At 41.4% G+C, this 12276-nt stretch overlaps 1 pseudogene; it reads right to left on the reverse strand.

The window, feature by feature from the left end:
* Positions 1–1936: 1936 nt before the first annotated feature.
* The window catches only part of LOC119299541, a 71637-nt pseudogene continuing 61297 nt past the window's right edge, over positions 1937–12276 (reverse strand).

The raw sequence follows: 12276 nt of genomic DNA on the forward strand, positions 1-12276 counted from the left end.
GGGAACCGGGGCGATGTCGTCGGGGTCGGGGGCGTGGTCGCCTCGATCCCGATTTGGATCGAGGGAGTGAGGGGAGAGTGGGGGGGAAGTGGGGATCGGGTGAGGGTTAGGGTTACAGGGGGAGTGGATAAGGAGGGGGTAGTGGGGGGGCGGCCTGGGCATGTGGCCGAGTGGGCCGACCTGCTGGGCCGAAGCCCAGTGGGGGGGCCTTTCTCTCTTTCCCCCCTTTTTTAGCTTTGTTTTCTGTTTTTGTTTTTATCTATTTGCATTTCTGTTTTTAAACCTTTTAAATTATTTAGACATTTTATAAAAATGTGTTTGCTGCACCATAATTACCTTTGTAATATTTGGCAACCACCGAACATTTTGTTTCAATTTTTGAAAAATTTTCTTGCCGACATTAATTTAAATTTTAAATTTGAATTTGACGCGGTTTGAACTAATGGACGTTTAGCAACAGTAATCGGGATGACATGGCATGATTAGCGTGGGATTACTGTAGCAAGATTATCCGGGCGTTACACATAGTAACCATAGTAACTGTGTGTCTAACACCAAGGGAAACCCTGAGGAACCACCCTCGGTGGATTCCACTCGATGCAATCATCAAGGTGAACATAAGAGGAACCACCCTCGAGGTTCACACTGGAGGGGTTGCACGACAGAGTCGTATCGGAAGTGGTTAAGGAGGAAATCACCCTCAGAGACCACGACCGAATAGCTACACTATAGAGATCTAATCAGGAGTGATGTGTGAGGTGTCACCCTCGGCACTCGATAGTAACTCTGCAGAGTCGTACAACTAGGGGGTGATGTGCGGTGTCGGGGCCTGGACGTCGATCACGTTGATCGAGTCATCGAACATAAAGCGCGGCAACAAGGACAAGGTGGGGATCACTGATGGATCACTAACCAACCTATACTAAGCAGTTTAGGATAAGCAGGTAGGTAACAATAAGAAGGTTACAAAAGCAGGCTATGCATCAGAATAGGAGCAATCAATTACAGTAGCAAAATCTAATGCAAGCATGAGCGAATGGAATGGGCGATATCGGGATGATCAAAGGGGGGGCTTGCCTGGTTGCTCAGACGAGAAGGACGGGTCGTCGGTGACGTAGTCGATCCCCGGGCCTTAGCAACGGTATCGGGGTCTACCGGAGAGACGAGGGGGAAGAAATAGTAAATACAGAGCAAACAAATGCAATACTATGCATGACAAGACAAAAAGCAGTGTTAGGGGTGTTCCAACGCGGCACTACACGCTACTTGCGAAGGGGGATAACATACGGAAAAGTTTTCCTGAAGTTTGCATTTTCGGACAGACGAACTGGAGGGGAAAGGTTCGATGTTCGCTATGCTAGGGGCATGTGACAGATGAACGGATAGCGTATTCCGGTTCGTCTCGTCGTTTTGAGCAACTTTCATGTATAAAACTTTTTCATCCGACCTACGGTTTATTTTATATGAATCTCTAAAGTTTTAACCAATATTCTAGAAATCCCTGAAATTTTGCTAAGTCTGAGAATTCGACAGTTTTTTAAACATCATTTGGCTGTTTTCAAAGGACTACAACTATTGTTCTGTACATCCTATGAGTTAGTGCCTTATATCAATTTTGAGTACTTTTCTGTGATCTACATGTTAGTACCAATTACATTCATATTAGAGTTCATTTGCTTGACATCAAGAGCACTAAAGTAGCTATGAAAATAAAACTGTTTTTCGGTTTTTCTGTTAACAGGACATTGAACTTTGTGATTTTCGTACAAATTAATACATGCATCAAAAGGGTTTGGTCCAGTGGGATAAAATGGAGTTTATGAAGTATACTTTCTACTCATATTTTTCTTGAGCCCTGTTAGTAGTTGTTTAGCCGCAGTTTAGGGGCAGTCGAGGGGGTTACTTGATGTAGAAATTAAAAAGCTAGCTAGCGCTGCTACAGTGCTAGCAGTAGTATAGGCAGAGCAGCGCTGGCAAGGAAAGAAGCAGCAGAAGTGCGGCAGCAAGCAGAGCGCGGGGAGCAGCAAGCAGCACCGGGCGCAGCATCACTCGTGCGGATGGCGCCGGCTAGTGACGTCCACCACGGCCGGGCACCTACGGCACGGGCGGCAGTGGCATAGTGGCACCAGCGCAGGGCAACGGCAGCAGGCGGCGGCGGGCTACAGCAGCGCAGGAGGTGAGCATCAGGGAGCGGCGGGCGTGGGGCTGTGCGGGCATCGCCTGAGCAGGCGGACGCGCGCTGCCGAGCAGGGCAGCGGTAGCGGTAGCGGGGCGGGCAGGAGAGCGAGCGCGCGCTGTGTAGGGCGTGGCCGCAGCGGAAGGCCGGGGCGCGAGGAGCGCGGGCAGAGGCGGGGCAAGCGCGAGCTCGACAGGAGCTCGGGCCCTGTGAGGCGGTATATGGCTATGGCAGGAAGAGGCAAGCGGCACGAGGATCGGAGCAAACGGGATGAGGGGGAGCGTGTGCTCATTGTGGTTCGGTAGGGGAGGGCAGCAGGCTCGGGGAGGATTGACGGCGCCGGAGTTCGCCGGAGAAGAAGCCGCGGCCAAGGACGAAGAAGGGCACGATTCCTTCGTTGTAGAATGCCCCGGCTTCAACCGATGGTCGAGGAAGAAGAAACGGTGGTCGGCGCACCTCTCAGACAAGGTTCCCGGGCGCGGGGGCGCCCGTGGCCGCGGGCTCGAGCGGCGCACGGAGGTGCCTGTGTTCGGGAGAGAGAGAGGGGAGCGAGGTGGTGGAGAGATTGAGCGGGAGGAATAGCTAGGGTTCGTCAGGGGGGCCGCGGAGGACTTGTAGGCCGAGTAGGACGCCGGGAGGGGTCGAATGGCCGCCACGCAAGTGGCCACGGCCGGCGGGTGGCCGCCACGGCCATCCCAGCCTCCTGTAGTGAGAAGAAGAAGGCGTGTCGGGGTGGCCGGGCTGATTTTTGCTAAATGGGCCACAGTGCCAGTATATTAGGTCATCTCCTTCCTCTCTCTCTTTTCTCTTTTCTTTACATTTCTACAATTGTTCTCTATTTACTTGCTATAGCAAATGAATTTAGTTGAGCTTGAAATTTGGCACAAAATTCTAGCGCAATATCTTGGAGCAGCACATAAAGTTTTGAGTCATTTGGAAACTCATAATTATTTGTTTACTTTGAAATGGTTACGTTTGTTGGAGTTGGACCACTATTTATTTTACTAGAGATTAATCGGAGAGCCAAATGATGTTGGATTCAACAAGACAAATGATCAGGGGAAATTATACTAAAATTCGAACATTTTAGTTTTATACTTTGAAGAAACAATAATTCGACTTATTATCTGAATTTTGAATTTGACTCCGATTTTCACCGGGTGGCAAAATGGCTTAATAAAATATGATGACATGGCACAGTAGGGTGAGGTTACTATCGCTTAATTGTCTGGGTGTTACACCACGTCTCCGGGGTGTCTGCTGGTCCAAGAAAAATCATCACAAAGGTTTTATTCCGTTTGGACTCCGTTTGGTATTCCTTTTCTGTGAAACTCTAAAACAAGAAAAAAATAGAAACTGGCACTGGGCTCTAGGTTAATAGGTTAGTCCTAAAAATAATATAAAATAGCATATTAATTCATATACAACATCTAAAATAGATAATATAATAGCATGGGACAATAAAAAATTATGGATACGTTGGAGACGTATCAAGTGCCCAAAGAAATTATGCTACTAGCAAGAAAGAATTTTTAGCTGTTGTATTTGCTTGTGATAAATTCAGATCTTACGTTGTTGATTCCAAAGTAATTGTTTACACAGATCATGCTACTATAAAATATCTTATGGAAAAGAAAAATGCTAAACCTAGACTCATTAGGTGGGTTCTCTTTCTACAAGAATTTGACTTACATATCACTGATAGGAAAATGAGCTGAGAACCCCGTAGCTGATAACTTGTCTAGGTTAGAAAATATTCTTGATGACCCACTACCTATTGATGATATCTTTCCTGATGAACAACTAGCTGTAATAAATGATTCTCATAACACTCCTTGGTATGCTGACTTTGCTAATTACATTGTTGCCAAATTTATACCACCTGGTTTCACATACCAAGAAAAAAATCTTCTATGACTTAAGACATTACTTTTGGGATGACCCACATATTTATAAAGAGGGAGTAGATTGTATTATTAGATGTTGTGTACCTGAGCATGAGCATGAACCGGAACAAATCCTATGGAAGTGTCATTCCGAAGCTTATGGGGCAGCATGCGGGAGATAGAACTACTCATATGGTATTACAATTTGATTTTTATTGGCCTACTCTTTTTAAGGATGCCTGTAAGTTTTCTTGTCTTGTGATGAATGTCAAAGAATAGGTAATATCGGTAAGCGTTAGGAAATGCCTATGAATTATTCACTTGTTGTTGAACCATTTGATGTTTGGGGTTTTGATTATATGGGACCGTTTCCTTCCTCTAATGGGTATACACATATTTTGATTGTTGTTGATTATGTTACTAAGTGGGTAGAAGCTATTCCAACTAGTAGTGCTGATCATAACACCTCCATTAAAATGCTTAAAGAAGTTATTTTCCCACGGTGTGGAGTCCCTAGATATTTAATGACTGATTGTGGTTCACACTTTATTGATGGTGCTTTCCATAAAATGCTTGCCAAATATGATGTTAACCATATAATTGCATCACCCTATCATCCTCAATCTAGTGGTCAAGTTGAACTTAGCAATAGAGAAATAAAACTAATATTACAAAAACTGTTAATAGGTCCCGAAAGAATTGGTCGAAGAAACTTGATGATGCACTTTGGGCCTACAGAACAACTTATAAAAATCCTATGGGTATGTCTCCATATAAAATGGTTTGTGGAAAAAGCTTGTCATTTGCCTCTTGAATTAGAACACAAAGCATACTTGGCAATGAAAGAACTCAATTATGATTTCAAACTTGCTGGTGAAAAGAGGTTATTTGATATTAGCTCACTAGATGAATGGAGAACCCAAGCTTATGAAAATGCCAAACTATTTAAAGAAAAAGTTAAAATGTGGCATGACAAAAAAAAATCCAAAAACGGGAATTCAAAGTTGGTGAACATGTTCTCTTGTACAACTCTCGTTTTAGATTTTTTGCATGGTAACTTCTTTCCAAATGGGAAGGACCATATATCATCGAAGAAGCTTATCTCTTAGGAGCTATAAAGATTAATAATGCCGAAGGTACTAACCCGAAGGTGATCAATAGACAAATAATTAAGCACTGTATCTGGGGTATGCCTATTAATGTTGAAAACAATATTATCCAAACTATGACACCGGAGGAACACATAAAAAAACTTGCAGAACACTCCAGAACCGTGAAAAGGAAGAGGTACATGATATGGTAAGTAAACGGACTCCGAAAATCCGCAAAAATATTTTCTGTCAGTGTTGGAATATTATAAAAAAATAGGAAAATAAGAAACAATCGGGAAGGCAGCCCAAGTGCCCACAAGATACCAGGGCGTGCCTCCCCACCTGGGCGACCTGGTGGGTGGTGGGCCCCTCGCACACCTTCCTGACTCCGTTTTTCTTCCATATGCTTATTTCCCAAGATAAAAAATCTTTATATATACTTCCGGACGATTTGACCACCATATCACGAAGAAATCCTCTGTTCTTGTTTTGTGTTGTTTTTCTAACATATCTGAAAATATGTCGTCTCAAGATTCGGATGGAGAGGGATATGTTACCCCTTTTACTCTAAATCCAAATATCTTTAAGAATACCTTCCCCTATTTGTGGCTGACGGATGAGGAGGATACCCGATCCGAAGGAGACGGAGGATGCATCCTCGGATGAAGCCCCACTACCTCAACCTGGAGATATGCACGTGAAGTTCAAGAAGTCAAGTCTCCCCAATAGAGCAAACAAAACTAAGAACCAATCTATCTCTTCTCTTTTTCTGCAGGAAAGAAAGGCAACATTATGCAAGATCATATTAAAGCTTGAGCAAGAGAATGATGATTTGAGGGAGGATAATTTTAGCCTCCGACGCAAGCTGGAGAAGAAGAAGACTAGTACCTCATCACCATCACCACTATCATCATCTTCCCCACCAAAGGAGACTTGAGTACACGGATATGGGCACTCCCCTTGGCTTTTGCCAAGCTTGGGGGAGATGCCCTGATATCGTATCACCATCACTTTTATTACCTTTACCTATTTTAGTTCGATCCTTAGCTATTTCATGATTTAGTTGAATAAAAGTTCAGTATGATCTAATTTTGAGTTCTAGTTTCATGATCTATCTATCTATGTAATTGAGTGAGAGATATATAATAAAGTTTAGTTTGAGTTTTTGCTTCTTTACTTTTATGTTTCAATCAAAATAAAAGAAAATAATGAAAAAGATCATATGCTAATCTTATGGTAAGTAATGACATCACATAAGGAAAACTAAAAGTGGGAAAATTTTGTTGAAAGTTGACAAACATAGCATTGGCCAATAATACAATTCATGAAATAATTAATAAGGGAAGAGAAGATTCACATGCAAATACACTATCTTGGACATCTTTTATGATTGTGAGCCCCCATTAAATATTATATGCCAAAATTGTTGACATTGGACAAGGAAGGCAACGTAATGATTTATGTTTGTTCATATTCACATAGAAGTTATATTGTCATAAATCCTTCAAAATGTGGTGCTTGCTCCATATCTTTGCTAGCCAAAAATCCGCACTAAGTAGAGATACTACTTGTGCATCCAAAAACCTTAAACCCAAACTAATGTTTTGAGAGTCCACTATACCTACCTATGGATTGAGCAAGATCCTTCAAGTAAGTTGTCGTAGGTGCAAAAAGGCAATAGAAATTTCTTCTAAATGTGCTTGATCATTTAATGTAAGAGAAATTAAGTGTTGTAAAAACTTGTGATGGCAAAGTAAAAGCGACGGACTGCATAATAAAGGTTTCTATCATAAGGGGCAATATAACATGACGTTCTTTTGCATTGAGAGATTGTGCATACAAAACCAAAAAAGCGCATGACAACCTCTACTTCCCTCTGCGAAGGGCCTATCTTTTACTTTAATGTATTTACTTTTTATGCAAGAGTCAAAGTATTCTTCTTATTTTTTTCTCTTTGGCAAGAATCATGTGGTGGGGAAAGATCTAGGCACATATACCCAGTTGGAGATGAACGAGCATGAGTTATTATTGTTGACATCACCCTTGAGGTGAATAAGTTGGGAGGCGAAACTATAAGCCCCTATCTTTCTATGTGTCCAGTTGAAACTTTTTGCTCATATATATGTTGTGAGTGTTAGCAATTACAGAAGATTAAATGATGGTTGAGTATGTGGACTTGCCAAAAGGCTCTGATATGTGACCTTCCTGAAAATATGATGAATTGTAGTTGCAAAGTTAACTGAGAACATAGTTTGTTGGTTTTCAATAAATTTATGCTTTTTACTTTGATGTTGTGATGAATTGTTACTTGTTCATGAGAAGTTATATGATAGAGATTTATGATAAAGTTTGTTGTTGTCTAATAATAAGCATGATGCTACTATGTCCGTATTTTGTTTTTATCAACACCTCTCTCTCTAAACATGTAAACATGATTTTTGATATCGACTTTTGCTTGAGGACAAATGAGGTCTAAGCTTGGGGGAGTGATACGCCTCTGTCGTATCTACTTTTCCTAACGCTTTTCCTGTTGTTTTGGACTGTAATTTGCATGATTTCAATGAAACTAATCCGGACTGATGTTGTTTTCAGCAGAACTACCATGGTGTTGTTTTTGTGCAGAAATAAAAGTTCTCGGATTGGAACATAACTTTGTGAGGATTTTTTATTCAATAAAATAGAATTTCTAGAGCCAAGAACCAGTGGAGGGGGGCACCTGGGTGGGCACAACTACCATTATCATCAAATAAAGTCATGACCTCTCCAAGCCCACTTTTATCAAAAAAATTATAAGATTGATCATTCTACAAGGTAGTGGGATCATTATTACGTAGAGTTAACACTCTTCCAATCCCACTTTCAATACTATCGCAAACATATTCATCGTGATGCTTAAATAAATTTTCAAGATCATAAGAAGAATCACCCCAATCATGATCATTGCAATAAATAGTGGACATATCAAAATTAGCATCCCCAAGCTTGGGTTTTTGCATATTATTAGCACAATTGACATTAATATAATTTATAATAACACCATTGCAATCATACTTTTCATCCAAGGAGCTATCGTTAATCACTTCATAAATTTCCTCTTTTAGCACTTCATCACAATTTTCAGATTCACAAATTCCAAGCAAAACTTCATAAAGATAATCTAGTGCACCCAATTCACTAGCAATTGGTTCATCATAATTGGATCTTTTAAAAAGATTAGCAAGTGGATGAGGATCCATAAGTGTTTTGTTTTCTGATTTTCAATAAACACACAATTATGCCAAGCGAACAGGCAAACAAACCAAGTAAGACATAAAGGCAAATGAAAAGGCAAATAAAAAGGCAAATATTTTTATATTTTTCTAAAAATGTTTTAGAAGTGGTGGAGAGGAAAATGAGAGGCAAATAGCGAATAATGTGAGTGCAAGAGATGAGAGTTTATGATAGGTACTTGGTAGGCTTGATGTATATCCTCCCGGCAACGGCGCTAGAAATTCTTCCTGCTACTTCTTAAGTTTGCGTTGATTTTTCCCTTGAAGAGGAAAGGGTGATGCAGCAAAGTAGAGATAAGTATTTCCTTAGTTAAGAACCAAGGTATCAATCTAGTAGGAGGAACACACAAGTCCCCAATAGATGCACCTACACACAAACTAACAAACACTTGCACATAACGCGAAAAGGGGTTGTCAATCCCTTCACGGTCACTAGCAAGAGTGAGATCTGATAGAGATAGGAATAAAAGATAAGTAAAAGTGCAAAATAAAGTACAACAACAACCAACAACAACCAAGCTGAAAGCATAAGTGCTCCCTGGGTGATTTTGGTAATTAATGTCAACATATCTCTTGTTGGACTAATACTTTTATCTAGTATATTTCAGATGAGTTCAACAGTGGAGTGGCTTGGACAAGAGGATGTGGAACCCCTTCAAGAAGCTAAGGACAAGGATTGGCAAAAGCTCAAGACTCTACATTTCCATTTTAGTGATCCAAGATCACATTGAGTCCATAGGAAAGCCAATACTATTAAGATGGAATGAGGTGTTGCTTAATGGCTTGCTTGCTCAAAGTGCTTAGTGATATGCTCCAAAGCCCTCAACCACTTTCTCAGTTCCACATATGTCCCAAACCAAAAGTCAAACTCGGTCCCACCGATTTGATCTATCTGGCGCCACCGAGTCCATTTGACATAGCCACTACCAGAAACCCTAATCAATTCGGTCTCACCGATGGGATCTCGGTCTCACCGAAATGGGCTTGCAAACTCTCTGTTGCCTATTGCAATTATCTTGGTCTCACCGAGATATGCAATCAGTCCCATCGAGTTTGCTTCACCAACTCTTTGTTTTGCTCATTTCCAAAATCGGTCTCACCGAGTTTGTGTAAGCGGTCAAACCGAGTTGAGGTTTCACTCTAACCCTAGCACATCCGTCCCACCGAGTTGATCATATCGGTCCCACTGAAAATCCTAACGTTCACATTTTGAACTAAATCAGTTTGACCGAGTTTGGTAAATTGTGTGTAACGGTTAGATTTTGTGTGGAGGCTATATATACCCCTCCACCCTTCCTTCATTCGAGGAGAGAGCCATTAGAACGTGCCTACACTTCCAGCATTCATTTTCTGAGAGAGAACCACCTACTCATGTGTTCAGACCAAGATATTCCATTCCAACCACAAGAATCTAGATCTCTAGCCTTCCCCAAGTTGCTTTCCACTCCAATCATCTTTCCACCAAATCCAAATCTATGACAGAGAGTTGAGTGTTGGGGAGACTATGATTAGAAGCACAAGAGCAAGGAGTTCATCATCAACACACCATCTATTACCTTTTGGAGAGTGGTGTCTCCTAGATTGGTTAGGTAACACTTGGGAGCCTCTGTCAAGATTGTGGAGTTGAACCAAGGAGTTTGTAAGGGCAAGGAGATCGCCTACTACATGAAGATCTACCCAAGTGAGGCAAGTCCTTCGTGGGCGATGGCCATGGTGGGATAGACAAGGTTGCTTCTTCGTGGACCCTTCGTGGGGGGAGCCCTCCGTGGACTCGCGCAACTATTAGCCTTCATGGGTTGAAGTCTCCATCAACGTGGATGTACGATAGCACCACCTATCGGAACCACGCCAAAAATCTCCGTGTCTCCAATTGCATTTGTATACTCCAATCCCATCCCTTTACTTTCTTGCAACTTGCATGCTTTACTTTTCGTTGCTCATATACTCTTGCCATGTTTGCTTGAAATGTATTGTGAATTTTTAAATTTGTGCTAAAACTCCACCGCCTTGACTTAAAGAATTTAAAAAATGCTACTTTCTTTGTTGAGGGTCTAATCACCCCCCTCTAGACACCTCTTCTCGATCCTTTCAATTGGTATCTGAGCATTGATATCCATTGCTTTGGTTTAATCACCATTGGAGGAAGATGGATTAGTCTATGTACATTGGGGAGTGTTAGACGTAGAGTGCATATACTTGATGGAGAGTTCTTTCATGAGTGAAAAAATGAGATGCTTCAGATTTTTAATGAATATCACTTGAACAAGTACATTACTAGCCCTTGTGCACCCCTTGTTGACCCTTTGCGTTCTACCCTTGATGAGTCCATTAACATGATTCACAACCTTAGAACTATCAATCTTATTACTAGAGGTTTTCCTAGAAACTTGTTTCGTTGCTTGCCTGCTCTTGATTGTGCCTACACCATATGGAGATTTCTTGAGGAACAATTTCCAAATAATTCCTTGCAAAACTTAGATGAGATTCTTCATAAGTCTTTTGCCTTAAGTAAGATGAATTCCAATGATCCTAATTTTGGTGATTGTCTATTTGAGCTTACTAACCTCATGTGTGCCAAGGGAGATGTTGGAATCATTAACAATATCATCTACAAAGCCATTAGAATTCATAAAGATGAACATTGTGATGATCATTTATCTAATGAATCACTCTCTCTAGGAGTTGATCAATCACAAGACGATGTTGAACATGGATACTATGATGAGGATGATGATAGTGACTTTGATCTTGATGAGTATATGAGACACTTTGGTCTTATGGCAATTCTTCGCGGCTACGTGGCTGGAGGAAAGGAATGGGTTCTTGGTAGTGGATGTACCGATCACATGACCGGAGACAAGGACATGTTTTGTGAGCTTGCTGAAAACAATGGCCCTCGAAAGTATGTCACTTTCGGTGACAACTCAAAGGGTAAGGTGGTTGGCCTTGGTAAGGTGGCCATCTCACATGATAGCTCCATACAAAATGTTATGCTCGTTGAATCCCTTGGCTATGATTTGCTTTGTGTATCTAGACTTGCTGACTTTGGTTTCAATGTCCTATTTACTGAAATAGATTGCCAAGTGTTTTTAAGAGATAAACATAATGTGGTCTTTACCGGTATACGTAGAGGTGATTTATACATTGTTGATTTCACTAAAAAGGCTCAACCTACAACTTGCTTAATTGCTAAATCTTCTAAAGGTTGGTTGTGGCATAGAAGGTTAGGTCACGTCGGCATGTGGAATCTTGATAAGCTTATTAAAGGTGATCATATCCTTGGAGTAAAAGATGTTATATTTGACAAGGATAGATTGTGCAGTGCTTGTCAAGCAGGAAAACAGGTTGGAGGAAGCCACCCCATGAAGAACATCATGACCACGAGAAGACTGCTCGAGCTACTTCATATGGATCTCTTTGGTCCCAACGCCTATAAAAGTCTCGGCAGAAACTCATTTGGTTTAGTCATAGTTGATGATTTTTCAAGATTTACGTGGGTGTTCTTTCTTGATGATAAATTGTAGGTTGACAAGATCTTCAAGAACTTCGCCAGGAAGGCCCAAAATCAATATGAAGTAAAGATCAAGAAGGTTCATAGCGACAATGGAACGGAGTTCAAGAACGCAAATGTGGGTACCTTTCTTGATGAAGAAGGGATTTCACACGAGTTCTCGGCTACGTACATGCCTCAACAAAATGGAGTTGTAGATAGGAAGAACCGGACTCTTATTGAGATGGCGAGAACAATGCTTGATGAGTACAAGACACCAAAACACTTTTGGGCAGAAGCGGTTGAGATAGCTTGTCATGCAACAAATTGCTTATATCTTCACAAGCTACTCAGCAAGACGGCA

Source organism: Triticum dicoccoides, chromosome 5A, assembly GCF_002162155.2.
Source record: "Triticum dicoccoides isolate Atlit2015 ecotype Zavitan chromosome 5A, WEW_v2.0, whole genome shotgun sequence".
Lineage (NCBI taxonomy): Eukaryota > Viridiplantae > Streptophyta > Magnoliopsida > Poales > Poaceae > Triticum > Triticum dicoccoides.